Here is an 18,037-nt window from a genome sequence, read left to right as displayed (position 1 = left end):
ATTGTACAGTAATCAAGTACATCCCATGCGTTGCTTTGTAGTTTATTTCCACGATGGAATCATGCTCTATCGCTCATCCTGTCCCTGGTCCTGTGATTTTTCCCCCATACCTGTGCTTTATAATTTCTGGATTTTTAATGAGGCAATTATGATCTTGGACCTTGGAGTCAGACAGATTTAGGTTCAAAGCTGGGTGCCTGGTGTGCTCTGAATGGGCTAGACTTGATGCTCGGAGCCCCAGGGCCTGTGTGTGAATGGTGACATCTGAACCTACCCCACAGCGGTTGTCGTTGGGACGAAAGGAGACTACACAGTAGAAAACGTTTACTGCAGATGCCAGGACAAAGCAAGTTCTGAGCAGGTTTTACTACACAGGGATGGCAAGAGGAAGAAGGGAAGGAGTGGGGTCATTTCTTACTAGCTTAGCTCGTGCGTCCCTTGTTTTTGTTCCTTAACTCCCTCTCTTCGTGGACACGTGCTGTCCTCCTTTTTCACTTCTCTTACTGTCTTTTCTGTTTCTCTCTTTTCTGCACTCTCCACTTCAGTTACGCAAATAGCTGTGGACAGGCGTGTTTCTGAAAGAGTGAGTCAATGCCAGGGGCTGTGACAGTCACACCATAAGGACTGTTGAATGACATCAGAGCAAAGTGAGACCAAAGAGGTAGATGTCTATGGATGCAAGGAACTCTTTGTCAATTAGTTCTTTGGTTTTTTTTTTAAGTTTATGGATCTTTCAGCTTCTTGCCATTTGTTCCCAGACAAACTTGCACATTTTTTAGAGTTTGGTCGTTTAGCACACTTATGCCATGAGTCAACATTTCCTGGAGTGAAATTACGGCCACAAGAGCACTCTTGCCGAGGTGCCATAAGTTTACGGTAACATACGGAGAGCCCAAACAGGCCCTCCGGGATCAGTGGACTATGGCATGACCCAATCCGTCAACAGCTAGTCATGTAACAGGTGTCAGTCCTAAGCATTCCATTGAGTAATCTCCCACCTCTTTGTCACTGGCCCCTAACTAATGAGTTGCTTCAGTTGATTATGAGGTAGCTGCATATAGGTGAGATCATTGGCTGAGAAATTCTGGTCATTGAATTAGGGATGTACAGTCACAGTTTAATTGAAGTTTATATGAGCAGAGATTTCCCTCTTCACAAAATTCCATATTCTGTGAGCTATTAAATGTTTTAACACATGCATTTAATTAAATCATTTTTTTCTTAAGTACTCATGAGACTAATCCTGCCTGTATTCGGTGTGACGCTTTTTCAGAAGAACTAATTATTTTGAGCAGCATTGCTTTATAGAAAGCTTTTTAAAGCAGTCTGTGTCATTTCTCCTGGACAAATGCTGTATATATTCATCTGCAGTCAGTATTACTACTTAAAACTTGATGGCGGATGTTATTTATGGGTGTGGATACCCTGAGAGAAATAGACCCTATTCCAGCACATTTCCATAAAGGGTAAGTCTCCTTGGTCTTTAGGATAGACATCAGTATTATGCTATACAAACAGCAAACAAAAGTTTTGCTGACATACGCTATTTATATCCACATTAGAAACTAATGATGTACATTTGGATGTACATTGGATGTACACCCCAAATGTACATTGCACACTGAGCCTGGGTGGCTCAGTTGGTTAGGCGTCTGACTTCAGCTCAGGTCGTGATCTCAAGTCCGTGAGTTCAGGCCCCGCATTGGGCTCTGTGCTGACAGCTCAGAGCCTGGAGCCTGCTTCGGATTCTGTGTCTCCCTCTCTCTCTGCCCCACCCCTGCTCATGCTCTGTCTCTCTCTGTCTCAAAAATAAATAAAAACATTAAAAAAATTTTTTTAGGGGCGCCTGGGTGGCTCAGTCGGTTGAGCGTCCGACTTCAGCTCAGGTCACGATCTCGTGGTTCACGAGTTCGAGCCCCGCGTCGGGCTCTGGGCTGACGGCTCAGAGCCTAGAGCCCGCTTCGGATTCTGTGTCTCCCTCTCTCTCTGCCCCTCCCCGCTCATGCTCTGTCTCTCTCTCCCTCTCTGTCAAAAATAAATAAAACATTAAAAAAATTTAAAAAAAATTTTTTTTTTAAGAAATTAATGATGTACATTCATGTTTCCATTTCACACACATATATTGAGCTCCTACTCTAAATCAGACATCATACAGCTTTCTGAAGACTCAAAGACAGCTCCCTTCCTTCAAGGAGCTTCCTGTATAATCAGGAAAACTGACCAAGAAGCAGATAACCATGATATAGCACAATTTGCTGAAAGAAAGGTGTGTATAATATTCTCTTGAACGCAGAGCGGTTTGAGGTGAGAGTGGTAATTCGTAGTTTCCTAAGAGAAGATGTGTCTTGAGCTGACTCCTACAAAATGAAGTCAAACAGGCAAAGGGAATGACGTTAGCATGATATTCTAGCAAGACATGCACTTTCCCAGAGGCAGGAGAGTGAAAGGTGCACTCTTTGTGTGTACCTTGGTCTTTGCCATCATCTTTTATAGCATTTTTAGAAACATGACAGTGCACATCATCATTTTATTACACTACGTGTGGTGTGTGTGTGTGTATTCATTATATATTCTATATATATTCGTTCTCTCTGTGTGTGTCTCAAAAAAGTCGTTTATTCATCCCCTACCCCACTCTGTGTAGCTCATCGTGCTTTGTACTTAACTCGCTCAGTCTCCATCCACCCTGTGGAGGGTCTGCTTCTCCATTGCACAGACGACGTGGGGAAATAGAGGCTCAGTCCCTCGTGTGAGGCTCTTCCCCTGGGAAGTGGCCAAACTGGGGTTCAAACACAGGCATTCAGACACCTCACTCGACTGCCAGTAATTGCTTGAGCTCTGGCTTTCCCCCAATTATGACACATTCTTCTGTCATCGTTCTTTCGCTGCTGTCAGCTACAGATAATAGTTAACATTTTTGCTCTGGTTTTAGAAAACACTTTTATATTCTTTTCATTTGATCCTCATGACGATGCTGACAGATCAGGAAGTAAATATTACTCTCTTTGCTTTAAATGAAGAAACTGAGGCTCGTGGCGCATGGTTTTGCCTAACGTGATGCCACTAAGAAGTCGAAAAATAGAAACTGGAACATCTCATTTTAGATTCAAAAACCCATGACTTGCACTGTGTACAGAAACGAACTAAACATGGATCATAGACCATAAAACCTTAAACTATAAAACTTCTAGATGAAAACATAGGAGGAAATCTTTATGATCTTGGTTTTGGCAAGCATTTCGTCAATGAGACACGAAAAGCAGAAACCATAAAATAATAAATTGATAAATTGGGCTTGATGAAAATTTAAAACAATGTCTTTGAAAGACACTGTTAAGAAAATGAAGTGACAAGACACAGACTTGGAGAAAAAACATACATGTGATAAGAGACTAGTATCCAGAATATATGAAGAACTGTCACAAGTCAGTAATAAGAAAACAAATGACCCAGTTATTTAAAAATGGACAAAAGATTTGAAAGAGCACTTCACTAAAGAAGAGATAGAAATATAGCCATGGACATGTAAGAGTTCTACAATGAAAACTATAAAACATTGCTGAAAGAAATTAAAGACTTAAATACAGGAAAATACACTGTGTGTTCATAGATTGGGAGACTTACTTATTTTTTTAAGTAAACTCTGTGTCCCTCGTGGGGCTCAAACTCATGATCTCAAGATCAAGGGTCGCATGCTCTATCAATTGAGCCAGCCAGGTGCCCCAGGAGACTTAATATTTTTAAGATGGCAATATTACCCAAAGTGATCTACAGATTTATTGTAATTGCTATCAAACTCCCACTGGCTTTTTCAGAAATACCCCAAAATTTGTATGGAGTTGCAAGTGACCCCAAATAGCCAAAACAATCTCAAAAAAAGAAAGCTAGAAGACTCATACCTTCTGATTCCCAAACTTACTACGAAGCTACCCTAATCCAAACAATGTGGTAATGGCATAAGAATAGACATATAGATTAATGGAATAGAACCACGACTCTGGAAATAAATGCACACCTATGATCAATTGATTGCTGATAAGTTTCCAAAAACATTCAATGGAAAACAACAGTCTACACTGTGGTGGGACAACTGGATATCCACATACAAAAGAATGAAGCTGGACCCTGAACTCACACCGCACGCAAAAATTCACCCAAGTGGATTAAAAACCTAACTGTACAAGCTAAAATCATAAAAATCTTAGAAGAAAATGTAAGGATAAATATTCACCCTTGGTAATGGTTTCTTAGACATAACATCAAAAGCGTAAGCAAGAGAAAAAGTAAATAACATGGACACAACTTGTGTCACATCAAAATGTCACAACTTGTGTGCATCCAAGAATTATCAAGAAAGTAAAAAGATAACCCATAGAATGGGAGAAAATATTTGTGAATCACTTATATGATAAGGGTCTACAATCCAGAATACATAAAGAACTCTTATAAAAACTCAACTGCAAACCATCAAGCAATCAATTTTAAAATGGGTCAAGGACTTGAGTAGACATTTGTCCAAAGAAGAGATACAAATGGTCAGCCAGCCCGTGAAAAGATGCCCAATATCCTTAGTCATTAGGGAAATGCACACATTAAAACTGTAACGAGATACCATTCACACCCACTAGGATGACTGTAATTTGAAAAAAAGGAAAGAAAAAGGAAAAGAACAACTGCTGGTAAGGATGTGTATAAACTGGAATGCTCCTGCCTTCCTGGCTAGAATATAAAATGGTTTGGACACTAGAAAACGGTTTGGCAGTCCCTCAATAAATTGTACATAGAATTGCAATATGACCAAACTATTTTCCTCCCGTATACACAAAAGAATTGAAAACGTGTGTTCAAACAAAACCATATACACAAACACTTAAAGCTCTATTCACCATAACTAAAGATGGAGACAGCACGGATCCATCATGGACATGAATGAATAAACAAAATATGGCATGTCCATAAGATGGACTATTATTCAGCCATGAAAAGCAATGAATATACCTCAATTAAAACATCAGTTGTTAGGTGGGAAATATGTCTTCAACATATTTCTAAGAAGAAGACCTATGGGAAATTATACAGAAATATACATATTAAACGTTTGAAGGACAAAAAAAGCAATGAGACACTGATAGATGTTACAATGTGGACAAATGTTGAAACCATCATGCTAAGTGAAAGAAACCAGCAGGCACAAAGGCTACATCTTGAATGATTCCATTTATATGAAATGTCTCGAATAGGCAAACCCATAGAGACAGAAAGCAGATAACTGTTTGCCAGTGGCTATTATGGATAGTCACAAAAAAGAAGAGATTGGATGGCAAGTAAGCACACAAAAAAATGCTCAACATCATCGGTCATCAGGGAAATGTAAATTAAAACCCCCATGAGATGTGGCTCAAATCAGAAACTCTGAAGGTACTGGGCCCTGGCAAGGATGTCAATGGAATCCTCACGTGTCACTGCGGGAATGTGGAATGGCCCCACCCCCTTTGGAAAAGAGTTTCACAGTTTCCTACAAAGTTAAATATACACTTACCATCTGACCCAAGGACCCCACCCTTCAGGATTTATCCAAGAGAAATGAAGGCATGCATCCACATAAAAACTTATTCGCAAATGCTCATAGCAGCTTTATTAATAATTGCCAAAAAAAACCAAAAAACCCTGGAAACAACCCAAGTATTAACCACCTGGTGAATGGGCAAAAGGTTGCACATCCATAAATGAAAAAATACTCAGTAATAAAATGAAGCAAGCTACTACTATCTACAATAGCATGAGTGAATCTCAGAAGCATTATCTTAGCAAAAGAAGCCATGCTCAAAGGCTGTCTATTGTATCATTCTACCTGTATGGCTTCCTGGAATAAGCAAAATTGTAGGGACAGAAAACTGATCAATGGTTGCCAGGGGCTATGATTGGGAGAAGGGAATGAACTACAAAGGGGCACAAGGGAAATGTGGGGGGCGGGGGAGCGGGTGACAGAAATGTTCTTTATATTATATTTGTGGTAGTTAACACGACTGTGTATACTGTTGAAATTTATAGAACAGTGAGCATAAAAAGGGTGAATTTCACTGCATATAAATCACACCCAATTAAGCTGGTTTTTAAAACCCCTTTTTTTTTTATCCTCCATTATTTTCTCTCTGAGGAGCACAAGTGTTGATCCTTTTAATTTCACAGTATTAACAGTAGAAAGGAGGTTGTTTCTGCATCCGAAGATCAAAACGGCGGCAATCTTTTGGCCAAAATTCTCGCAGCGCAAACAAAAAGCTGTTGGGTCCGTTCAGCACGAGTGAGGATCAGAAGGAAATAATGGCCATTCTTCTGGGTCCTCAGGAAGAGGACGGGAAATGGAGTGGGAGAAGGGACAAGGATTGAACTGGTGGGGAATTGAACAGCTGTTAAGTGGGGGAGAAGTAGTGATTAGGCTCACTTGAGTAGGAAGGATGATTTTAGATTTATGTCCAGACGCACAAATCGAAAGCATGTTTGGCCCTCTGCATCCTAGGATCCCGAGCAATCGGATCCTTTGAGACACTGTGGTGCAACATTTATATTTAGGCAAAAACAAAAGGATCCCGATCTGGTAGATCACCTCATGGCTGGGAAGTGGTGTCTGTGCCCTCAGCCCCCTCCGCAGGCTCGGTAACTGCTAGGAACACGACACATGTTTGAAGAGTTAATGCATGCATATACGAAAACTTGCTGAAGGGCAGGACAATTTTCTATTAAATTAAAAACTCTAAAGGGGACTGTAATGCGACTGTTGTTTCGTCTGTTATTACTGCAACAGCACTAGAGAAAACAGTATCTCATTCTTTATTGTGTACTTGTGAACAACTCCTCATCGAAACAGACCACTCCGGTGATTCCTGGACTTTGAAAGGTAGAATAGATCTAAACAGATTTAATGTGGACTTCAGGAATTGAATATACAATTTCAGCAAAGTGCGTCCTTCGCAGCTGAAGCCCCCACTAAAGCTGTCGCGTGGATCATATAATTGATTTGTGGCACTTTCTGCCTGCATCTACCCCATGGTTTATTAAAATAGAATAGACAAATACCAATAAAGTGAAAAGCTCCACTGAGAATTGGCCAAACCACATCACTTTCTTCCCATATAGGGTATTCCAACCAATAGTCATTTTACAGCGGCTCTCTGTAGTACCAGATACGCAGCCCCGCAGCCAGGAGCCCACAACACAGGCAAACTTTCCCCTAAAGCACGACAAAGAAACGGGCTTATGAAATCACCATTAAATATAATAGAACACCGGAGAGACGAATAGAACCGGAGCAAGATGAGATAATGAACATAACACGTAAGAACCAATTAGAAACGTACCATCTCTGCGGGAAAGCACCCGTGTGTTGATAAAGCTCTTTACGAATATTAAGTACTGTAACTAAGATAATATAGGACTGAGAGCCTCAAAAATCAGTGGCCAAAAGGAGTGCAATCTTTTTTAAGGAAATATATCTAAAAATAGACGAAGCGGGATAATCGGCACTCCAATTTATCATGATTATCCCAGTTCTCAGTATCACTTATCTTCAATAATATGCAACGTATGGTTAAGAAATAACCCATATCATCACTTTTCTTAATAATACAGCAAATATATTCCATATGTGTGTGATTTCTGGCTGCGCCACAAAAATCTGAGCACAGAGAGTTGACTGTTCTATGAGAGAATTTTTTTTAATATAGACATAGATTGGCTAGGTCACCCAGAAAAATTGGTTTCTTTTCTCCCTGACACCTATAGCTTTCTAGAATGTATTCACTGTGTCCCAGGAAAGAAAATTATATAAAGGATTATTTAGTAACTATGTCTGCACAGGCTCACTGCAGCTTTGACATTAAACTGGAAATATCATGGACCGTGTCACTAGGGTCTCCATTTTTAAAAATAAAGGCAGGGGTACCTGGGTGGCTCAGCTGGTTAAGGGTCCAACTCTTTGGCTCAGGTTGTGGGATCGAGTCCCGCGTTGGGCTCCTCGCTGATGTGGATCCTGCTTAAGATTCTCTGTCACCCTCTTCCCTCTCGCCTGCTCATGCTCTCTCTCTCTCTCTCTCTGTCAAAATAAATAAACATTAAAAAAAGTAAAGACAAACATCTGTAGATCCTATCACACACATATGCATATTCATACGTACACGCTCATCTAGTGATATCTTACACACTTCCCAGGTTGTCGTTAACAGTAAGTAGCATTTTATAAGGTGAAGCCGAATTGTCTGGGTGGGAAGCCATCTTCATTCGCTCTTTGAAGTTCAGGCTGATTCAGACGTTCTTGGTGACTTTGCCTGGTACCTACAAAAGGTGAGCCAGACAGAGGCGGAGAATTCCGCTTTCGGACCATCAGAACAAGGAGTCTGGGGCCCGAAGGGCTGTCTCCTGGACAGTTCAAGTGCTAAAGAACTAAATGACAACTGGCAGGTGTTAAGTGTTATAGAAGAGAAGGAAGTAAATAGCATGATAACTCAGAAGGTAAAGGAAGATTTAGAGACTGAAAAACCAAAGGAAATTATTTTCATAGAGAGAGAGAAAAAAAGTTCCTCCATGTTTAAAGACCTTTTGAATTCTGAGACTTTAAAACCTTCGTAAGTTCTAATTAGTTTTTTTTTTTTTGGCCCACATGCACACATCCTTTGAGTAAACATTTATTCAACAGCAGCCACGTACAGCGGAGTCAGAGATGCTGGGAATACGAAAATGAATAAAACAACCTTGGTAGCTCGCGATTTCTGAGGACACACAAGGCTTTTCAGTAACAAATATCTCTCACCAAACTGCATTTTAGTGAGTTAAGTGTAGAGGAATCAGCAACATTTTATTGTATTTCCATTAGTCCCCAAAGGGACTTTTATAAAATAAAAGCATAGAAACATTACATTTTTAATTCAGCCAATGGAACACATTTTTTTTACTCAAGAAAAAACCAATGCTCAGGGGTTGATAATATTTTTCACAACTGACCCAACAATGAGGTCTCATCCTGCTCTGAGGCCCTGGGCTGGATCCTCATTTATAAATATGTAAACAGACGTTTCCACTAACATCAGCACAGTCCCTGGTCTCTCTTCATTTGTTTACATTTCTCCCTGTTTTTTGTAAACAGGCATATGATAGATGCTTAAAATCAGTGCCTTGAGAATATGGTAGGAATGGGGAGATGTATACATAGAATCAACACAAACAACATTTTCTCTCTAGGGTCATAGAGTGTGAAGGCACACATTTATTCTACGTTTGATTAAGTCTTTCCCCATCCCTATTTTTCTCTGCAGCCCTGTGTTTACTACCCGAGTGTTCAGCCACAGGTGAACAGAGGAAGAACGTGTTACCCTAGATTCTAGTTCTGTTTAGATTAATATTTGGCTGCAGGAGGGGCTTCACAAGTTTCTGGGAAATGAGTCGTACACGAGATTTTATTCCATTTTTTAAAAACTGCTCATCCACTCACCAAGTCCAAACCAAAGGTTATGCAGTGTTACCTGAGATTCCTGGTGGTTTTCCAAAGCCTCCCCTCTGCCCTTCCCCCTCGCGCACCCCGGCTTTATGGAAAACAGCCCAAGCGTTTTTATTTCATGGACCGGTAAAAATCCCTCTAAATGTCTTGGGAACCAGTATAATATTGCTCTCTTTGCGTTCTGCCCTTAAGAATTTGAGAAGCACAAACACAGCCTCCAGAATTTAATGGGAGGGAAAACCAAAAGAAAAAAAAATAGTAAAGATGTAACCTCATACCCGATTTATAAATAGAATACATTCGGCTCCGTGAAAAAGCTCATAATTCTCCTTATTTTTTTCTCTTCTTGCCATAGATTGACTTTTGGGAACCACTGCCTTTGAGCTTTGCATCGGGGCTATAAAAGAATAAGTTAACCAAATATTCCATTTCTGCTGTTTATGTACCATGGCATGGGTTCAGGTTTATGCTGGCGGCCGAGGAGAGGAAGTGAGGAAATGTATGAATCAGCCCCACTGCATCTCAGCCTTCCTTGCTGTTCTTATTGCCAGTGTGGTCAGTACCCCCCACACACAATGGTCTGGGGAAATGCCCGCAAAAGGAGATGTTCACTCAGAGTTTGCCCCAACCAAGTTAGTGTGCATCCAGGAGACAATCAGGTTTCCCTGGACTCCGGGGACAATGGGAGGAAAGAGACGCCCTCAGACATTGAAATGGATAGAAATCAATTTAAATATTCAGTGTGGCTATCGAAAGTGCAAGTGATGCCTCAGACATCTCCATTTGTCCAGACTCGGGCATCCCACGTCCAATTAACGTGACCCTCCAGAATGTAATGTAACACAAGAGAGTCATAAAATTGCTCAGTCTTTTGTAGCACCTGAGGTTTTTTTTTTTTTTTTTTTTTAATGTGAATTATTTCAAATGCAATTGAGAAATAGGAAATTAGGGTCATAGGGGGATCATATTGGTGTCGTACGTGTTTATGTTTTCAAGTGACCAGGGTAAATTTTCTCACAAACAGAGACGAAGCTTTGGCAAATAGGAAAATCTAAGAAAAAAAAAACTTGAAAAATCTCCAGAGGTGCCTTTCTTTAGAGCAAACGGTGGTTGTCACAGTGGCCTTAACAACTGTTGGGGTTCCTGCCACGGTCAACTCTCTGGGGAAATTGTTAAGTGCTAATGAAGAATTCACAAAGATGTCTCCCCTTTAGTGAGATGACGCCTTGATGAAGGTTCCCTCCTCGATATTTTAAATTTAGATCAAAATGGTCTCTTTCCGGAGCAACTGTCCCCCGGGACCCACAGCTTGGAGGAGGATGCGGAGTTCAGGCTGCAAAGGTATCACCAGACGCAGAGGCTAGGAGAACACTCCTTGTGCTAGTCACTTTACTAGGGTGGGTATTGTTTTTGTGAGTGCTTCGGTCAGGGTTCTAGCAGTTTTGGAAGATCTGTTCCAACTCTGCTTTTCCCACAAGCCCTGATACTTGTGATGCACAGATTTGCAGCATGCAGCTGTAGCCAAAATGCTTGCCTTGTATCTTCACCCGGCAGTCAAAGCCCCCGTGTGACCCGTGGAGGGATGACGGTGTGGAGGGAGGTTAAGAACCAAGGGCTGTAGATGATGATTAGAAGACTATTAGAAAAAATTAGAATTGGGCCCCTGGCATCGTCCAGAGGAAATAGCTCCTGATGTGCTCCTAATTCTTGGCGTTGAAACATGTCCGGTTTAGACAAAGGCGATGCATCAGACTATCCTGGCTTAACGAGAAAAGAGAAAACAAAAAAAACAACAGCGAAGAATATTTAATTCACTTATTTCTAATTCCGTGTTTGCAGTCTTCTAACCCAGGATGGGTTTACAGGATTCCCCCTCCAGTGCCAACTCCGACAGACTGGTCGTGGCTGCCTGAAGCAATGAGGTGGGAAGGATGCTGTGGCCACTTCTGGGCTCAGTGGGAGGGAACGCCACAATCAATTAGTGATGGCTGCCAGAAGTTGGCTCGCGGGGTCACGCCGATCATCTAGGACACGGTGGAGGAGATTTGCCCGCCCGGTCCTGGAATCGGTACATTTCCCTGTGTGAAGGAGCAAGTCGATTCTCTGCTCACCGGTCTGTCTCTGTCAGTTTCACTTGAGCCTGCGCCTTTTCTTGGGGTTTGACATTGCTCTAAACCAGCAACGCTGAAGACCCCAGTGTCTGGACCCCGAGACGCCATTACCAGGAAAGGCCCTGCTTAAAGAATCCTGTTTTTCATTAGCGTTAGACTTGCCATGCATTTACTCACATTAAGTACTCACCAAACCTCTCCCCTTCCCCCATTTTGTATTTGCCATTATTTCACCCATTGTGAGATGCCACCAAGTCGGTATGCATCAGGACACATCAGGAGGTTGTTTTCACACGAACTTGGCGATTTCGGGTGGTGTAACGTGGGACCTCCTTCCACAGCAGCCCCTTGATATTTTAACGAGCAGGTTATCTGAGGACCATTTGAGAAAAGCATACGAGTCGTGGTGGCTCTCACCCTCGGAAGACCTCTCCTTCCCACCGAAGAGAAAGTGCATGGTTCAGAACTTGCGAGACAGGTATCAGTGGCTCCCAGAAAATTCGAGCATGGGGGCCCCTGGGTGGCTCAGTCGGTTAAGCGTCCGACTTCAGCTCAGGTCATGATCTCGCGGTCCGTGAGTTCGAGCCCCGCGTCAGGCTCTGTGCTGACGGCTCGGAGCCTGGAGCCTGTTTCAGATGCTGTGTCTCCCTCTCTCTCTGACCCTCCCCCATTCATGCTCTGTCTCTCTCTGTCTCAAAAATAAATAAACGTTAAAAAAAATAATAACAAATTAAAAAAATAAATAAAACACTTTACTTAAAAAAAAAAAAGAAAATGCGAGCATGAACAATTCGGTGGTTCACCCATGTAAGAAATGTCACGTCACCCGTCACCCATGCTCTAGGAGGCACAGGGGACGGACGATGTGGGGAAGACCGTGGATGTGGACAACTCTGAGTTAAAGAGCAGAGAGGTCACACTCTATATGTGAAGACGTTTTTGGAAAGGCCGAGCCTGTGTTCCCCTCTTCTTTCCTTTCTATCTCGGCATAAGATCTACTTGTAGATAAGTCTAAAAGAGCCTTTCTAGTAAGTGTAAAGCTTGGTGCCATGTCGCCGCCATTTTCCGTCTCACTGGTACATAAAATATTGGTGCCTCATCCAATCGAACGTGCCTTAGATTCAATGAAAGGCGGTATAATTTGCATTCGTGACAAGTGAGGAAATGCAGTGTTAAGAGCCTGATTGTTTAAACGTTGTCCTCATTTTCTTATCAGGTTGGTTGCACACCTAAGATTAGACTCTGTGAGACCTCAGTTCTTGCCCAGCTCTGTATGGATATCACTTAGTGCCGTATTTCAGAAAGGTGGGTTTTAAGCAACCGAATCTTAGGCTGGACAGTCCACTAGAATGAATCAACTTAAAATATAGCCATGCTCTCGGCCAAACAGCAAGATCGTTCTGTTTGGATAGACGTCTGACAGCCCGAGGACAGTCTTTTGCTGTCAGCTTAGGTGTGGAAGGAAGAATGTGCATAGTCATGTATGTACTGGAATTTTTTTTTTTTTTTTTTTTTTTTTGCTAATTATCACCTTTGCTTTGTTGCTAATCGCCATTTTGAATTTTTCTTTATGTTTATTTATTTTGGGGAAACAGAGAGAGAGAGACAGAGCATGAGCAGGGGAGTGGCAAAGAGAAAGGGAGACACAGAACCCAAAGCAGGCTCCAGGCTCTGAGCTGCCAGCATAGAGCCCGACACGGGGCTCTAACCCGGGAACCATGAAATCATGACCTGAGCCGAAGTCAGATGCTTAACCAACTGACCCCCCACATGCCCCGGTAATCGCCATTTTGAAGTCGCTGTTAGCCTTCTTGTCTGTGCCTCTCTTTTCATCTTTAATGAGAACACTTTTTGTGTATATCATTATAGCTAATAAGCACGGTACGAAGAAACAGGTTAAACTGTATAAAAATGGACAACATTTAGCATTCCTGACCTACAGAATCAGCAGCTTTGTGTGATTCCACTTAATACATGACGCACAAGATGTTCACATAAAGCAGCTCACTGCCCGAGACGCGAGGAGAGGACAGCCCTTCATTCATCATTATTGAGAACATTCTAAATACAGTATCTCTTCCATTTGAGCTGCTCCCAGCCCTGTGGGAGCCTCTGAATAACACTTTTTGTGTAGATGGTTCCCTGCGAAGACCTTCATTTGATCAACTGTGTGTACAATATTGTCTTTTTTTTAAAACTCAATAAACATTTATTGCACACTTAATAGGGGCTAGGCACCGTTCCCAGACTTGGATACAAGGATTAGTGCATCCCAAGCCCTGCTCTTAGAAGCACACAATCTAGAAGAGAGACAAGACCGGACGTAATTACAGTGCAAACTAACAAGTAACATCATAGATAAAAACAACACCCTGAAAAGATACTTAGCCTGCCTCTCAGGGCACGAAGACCTCAGAGCAGGCGACATTTGTGTTAGTTCTTGAGGGATGAGCAATTTTCTTGGCAGGGAAGAAAGGAACTGCAACGTCACTGCGTGGGATGGCTCGTTCAAAGTCACAGAAACATGACAAGGAAGGGCGTTTCTGCAGAAGGTCAGGGCGAATGTAGACAGGACACATGGCGAAGGTGAAAGGCAGGACAAGAGAGGAGGCTTGAAAGGGAAGACATGGTCATGGTCTTTGTGCCGCAGGTAGAGAGAGGCGTAAAACACATTCGCAGGGGCTAAGATAGCTTAGAAATAAAACTCCTTTTTCTGCTTTGAATTTATATGTCTGGTCCAGTCATCACCGAAGCATATAGAAGCATTGCGTTAGCGACCCAGAGCGTCAGCTGATACAGCAGGACTTTTTTCTGACCGTCCCTGACCCTCCAGACACAACCTGGATTTCCAAGGGGGCAGTTCAGCCCTGCCACCCGTCCAAAACATAGCCATTGAGCTGTGGTTCCTCACTGTGGCTGGAAGCGCAGTGACAGCCTGTGGCTTTGGCCACCGCGTGCCCCTCCAGCGAGGGGCCATCTACATCACTCAGGGGAAAGAACTTGCGAGCACACGCTTCGTGTTTTCGTACTTTCCTCGTTGGGTGATTGCAAAATGGACGATCGCACCTCAACGCGGGGAGACTGATTTCCTCCAAACTGCAGACCGGCTCATGGGTGGCCGGGTCTTCCAGCCGCGTGACCTGCCATCTGGCATTTGCCACTCAAAATGCCACTCATCAAATAGAATTCCATTATACATAGACACACACACGTATGTATACGTGAATACATATGAAGGGGTTATCCCATTTATGTGAATTTTCTAGGTGCATTAAGCTAAGAAGCTGTCAAATTTTTTGTTTTGTTTTAAAAATTATACATACATACGTGCATGCATTACTTGGTGTTATACACGTGTGCATATGTACACACGTATATGGATGAGTTGTCCCATTTATGTGAGTTTTCCAGATGCGTAAAACTGTCAGTGACTATCACGCATTTGTGTTTGTTTCATTTAAATCGCGTCTTCGTGGAAATGTTTCTGAAAGTGTTAAAAAGATGAGTTCCAGAGTCTGCTTGCTCTATCCGAGTCTCTTTTTCCTCACCTCCTAGCTCTCTGTCCTGGGGCAGGTGACAATCTTCCCGAGCCTCAGTGTTCTCCTCTATAAAATGAGAATAGTCGTAACCACCCTGCAGGGTTACTGTGTTCATGAAATGGGTGCACACGTAAAGCACTTGGCCTGCGGTGAACGTTCGAGAAATGCTCACAAGTGATATCTTATGCATATTAGGACTGGTTCTTGGATACTGGGACATCATCATGAGCATTAGTGAATGCAGGAAAACATAGCAGGCACCCTCAGGGCCTATTAAGAGTCAAAAAATTCTTTGCCCCTCTACTCAATGGCACCAGACTGCCAAGCTTCTTCCCAGCCTCATCTGGTTTTTGAGTGTTCCTATAGCCTCCCTTGCTTTCAAACTATTTGTTACCACATTCTGAAGTCATTAATATATATAAGAACCTAAAGGTTCTTCCCTTAGTATTTGTTCTTCCCTTAGTATTTCACCGACAAATCAAATAATCCAACCTGTTTAAATTCTGTCTAAAGTAAGAGTTTAAAGGTTCTGGTTGAACGCCCAGGTCTGTTCTTCAGTGTCTGTCCTCTGTGCTGTCTCTTTGAGCCTCTCAAAAATCGTTTCAGCTGATTTCAAGATTCTCAGCTATGGAGAGACAAACAATGCATGATCTCACTTATATACGGAATCTAAAATAGTCAAACCCATAGAAACAGAGAGCAGAGCAGTGAATGCTAGGAGCCGTGGGAGAGAAAATGGGATGCTGGTCCAAGGTACGAAGTTTCAGTTACACAGAGCAAGTCCATTCAGGGGAGCTAACATAGAGCAACACAACTGTAGTTAACAAGGCTGTATAGTATACTTGAAATTCACCAAGAGGATACATCATAAAGTGATTCACCAAAAGGAAGGCGGGGGGGGGGGGGGGGAAGAAGGAAGAGAGGAAGAGAGGAAAGAAAAGAAAAGAAAAGAAAAGAAAAGAAAGAGGGAGGAAAGAAGGAAGGTAAGAAGGAAGGAAAGAAGGAAGGAAGGAAGGAAAAGGAAAGGAAAGAAAAAAGAAAAGAAGAAAAGAAAAGAAGAAAGAGAAAGAGAGAGGAAGGAAAGAAGGAAGGAAGGGAGAAAAGAAAAGAAAGAGAAAATGGAAACTATATGAGCTGATATGTTAACTTGATTATGACAACAATTTTACAATGTATACACGCATATCAAAACATCACGTTGTACACCTTAAATATATACAATTTTTATTTGTCAGTTATACCTCAATAAAGCAAGGAAAAAATGAAATCGCAATTGAACACAATAAGCTAAAACTACAGCATAATTTAAAACAAAGATTATCTACAACGTGTATGAAAGGTGCTGCTCCTGTCAGATGGCCTCTAGAAAAGTGAGAGGGCACTCTTCAAAGTTTACATCGAATATGCGCAACACGGGACTTTAAACATCCATATCTTTAGAGATTCAACAAAGGAATAGTTGTACCTAACTTCTTTTTTTTTAAGTTTATTTATTTATCTTGGGGGATGGGGGCAGAGAGAGAGAAGGGGAGAGAGAGAACCCCAAGCGGGCTCCTCACTGTCAGTGCAGACCCCAGTGCAGGGCTCGATCTCTCAAACTGGGAGCCAAAACCGAGAGTCGGATGCTTAACTGACTGAGCCACCCAGACGCCCTCCCAACCTCTTTTTTAAAGCAAAATATGGCCTGTAAATAAAAAAAACCTCTGCAAAGTTTTTCTGGTTTTAAAAGATTGTAAAAGCATGTACTAACTCAACCTATCTAGAACCAAATCTCAGCCCCATAATCCAAATAGTATAATCCAAATATTTCTTGATTTTTTTTTTGTTTGTTTTTGGTAATTTTTAAAATAGCAAATCTTCGTGGGCCTTAGTCTGTTCCTTTCCGTGAAAACGTGTAAGAGACCAGAACTGCCACATTGTCGTCTGTGTGAATGGCATCCCCTGAAGTTGTGCCGGGAAGCAACCCCAAATGAGATTGCCTTTTTTTTTATAGGGAAAGAGATTTTATTTATTTATTTATTTTTTGAGTAAACTCTAGCCCCGATGTGGGGCTTGAACTCACAATCCTGAGATTGAGCCACATCCTCTACCAACCGAGCCAGCCAGGCGCCCAGAGAGTGCCTTTATAATAAGTTTGTGTGATTTGCATTTTAGGGGCTTGGGGTGCTTTCGGGGCCAAATCATCTCACTGTCCAAAACGACTGTGTTCACCCCCCACCACCCGGCTCACTCTCCCAGCTCTCAATGCTTATTAGCAACACTCATCCCAAGTCTGAGAATATGTATTTTTTTTCTCCAGGAAATAACCTCTATGCCCTTTTCACCATTTCAAATGTTATAAACCTGGTTCTATAAAATAAAATAAATCCCAGACTTCAGCTAATTCTCTCCCTTTTGGCTTATTAGTAAGTCAGTTCTACATTTTTAATAGACCTGTGTTTATAAGTTTTATACATTTTAATTTTGAAACACTAAATGCCTCCTAACTTGCCTTTCAGCCGTGTCCCTTCCTCTGATTAGCCCTACCACACACACACACACACACACACACACACACAGTGTGACCAACCCCACAGTTTCCTAAACACACATTGTTCTCTCTTGCCCATGGACTATGGGGTCTTTGCACATGCTGCTCATTCTCTTTGGAAAGGCCTGTTTCCTACACTGGTAAACTCCTATGCATCCGGCAGAACTCAACTGAAATGGCCCGTCACCTCCCCTTTGAAGGTTTCTTTATCCGGCTGTGCTGGGTTGGGCACCCCCCCCACCCCAAGGTAGCACCCTCTTACTCACCCTGCCTTAGCCCTTAGACACTGTTATGTGCTAGCACACCGTGCTGGGCTGGAAAGTCCTTCGGGATACAGTCCTTAAATCTCTGCTCTGTTTACCTTGTCTAG

At 42.2% G+C, this 18,037-nt stretch overlaps 1 protein-coding gene across 2 annotated transcripts in view; it reads left to right on the top strand.

Annotated features, from left to right (window-relative positions):
* The window catches only part of RNLS (renalase, FAD dependent amine oxidase), a 280,392-nt gene that overhangs the window by 240,040 nt on the left and 22,315 nt on the right, over window positions 1-18,037 (top strand). The window lies entirely within an intron of this gene.

Source organism: Panthera uncia, chromosome D2, assembly GCF_023721935.1.
Source record: "Panthera uncia isolate 11264 chromosome D2, Puncia_PCG_1.0, whole genome shotgun sequence".
NCBI classification, from domain to species: domain Eukaryota; kingdom Metazoa; phylum Chordata; class Mammalia; order Carnivora; family Felidae; genus Panthera; species Panthera uncia.
Note: the sequence above shows the minus strand (reverse complement) of the source record. Positions and strands in the feature narration are given on the sequence as shown.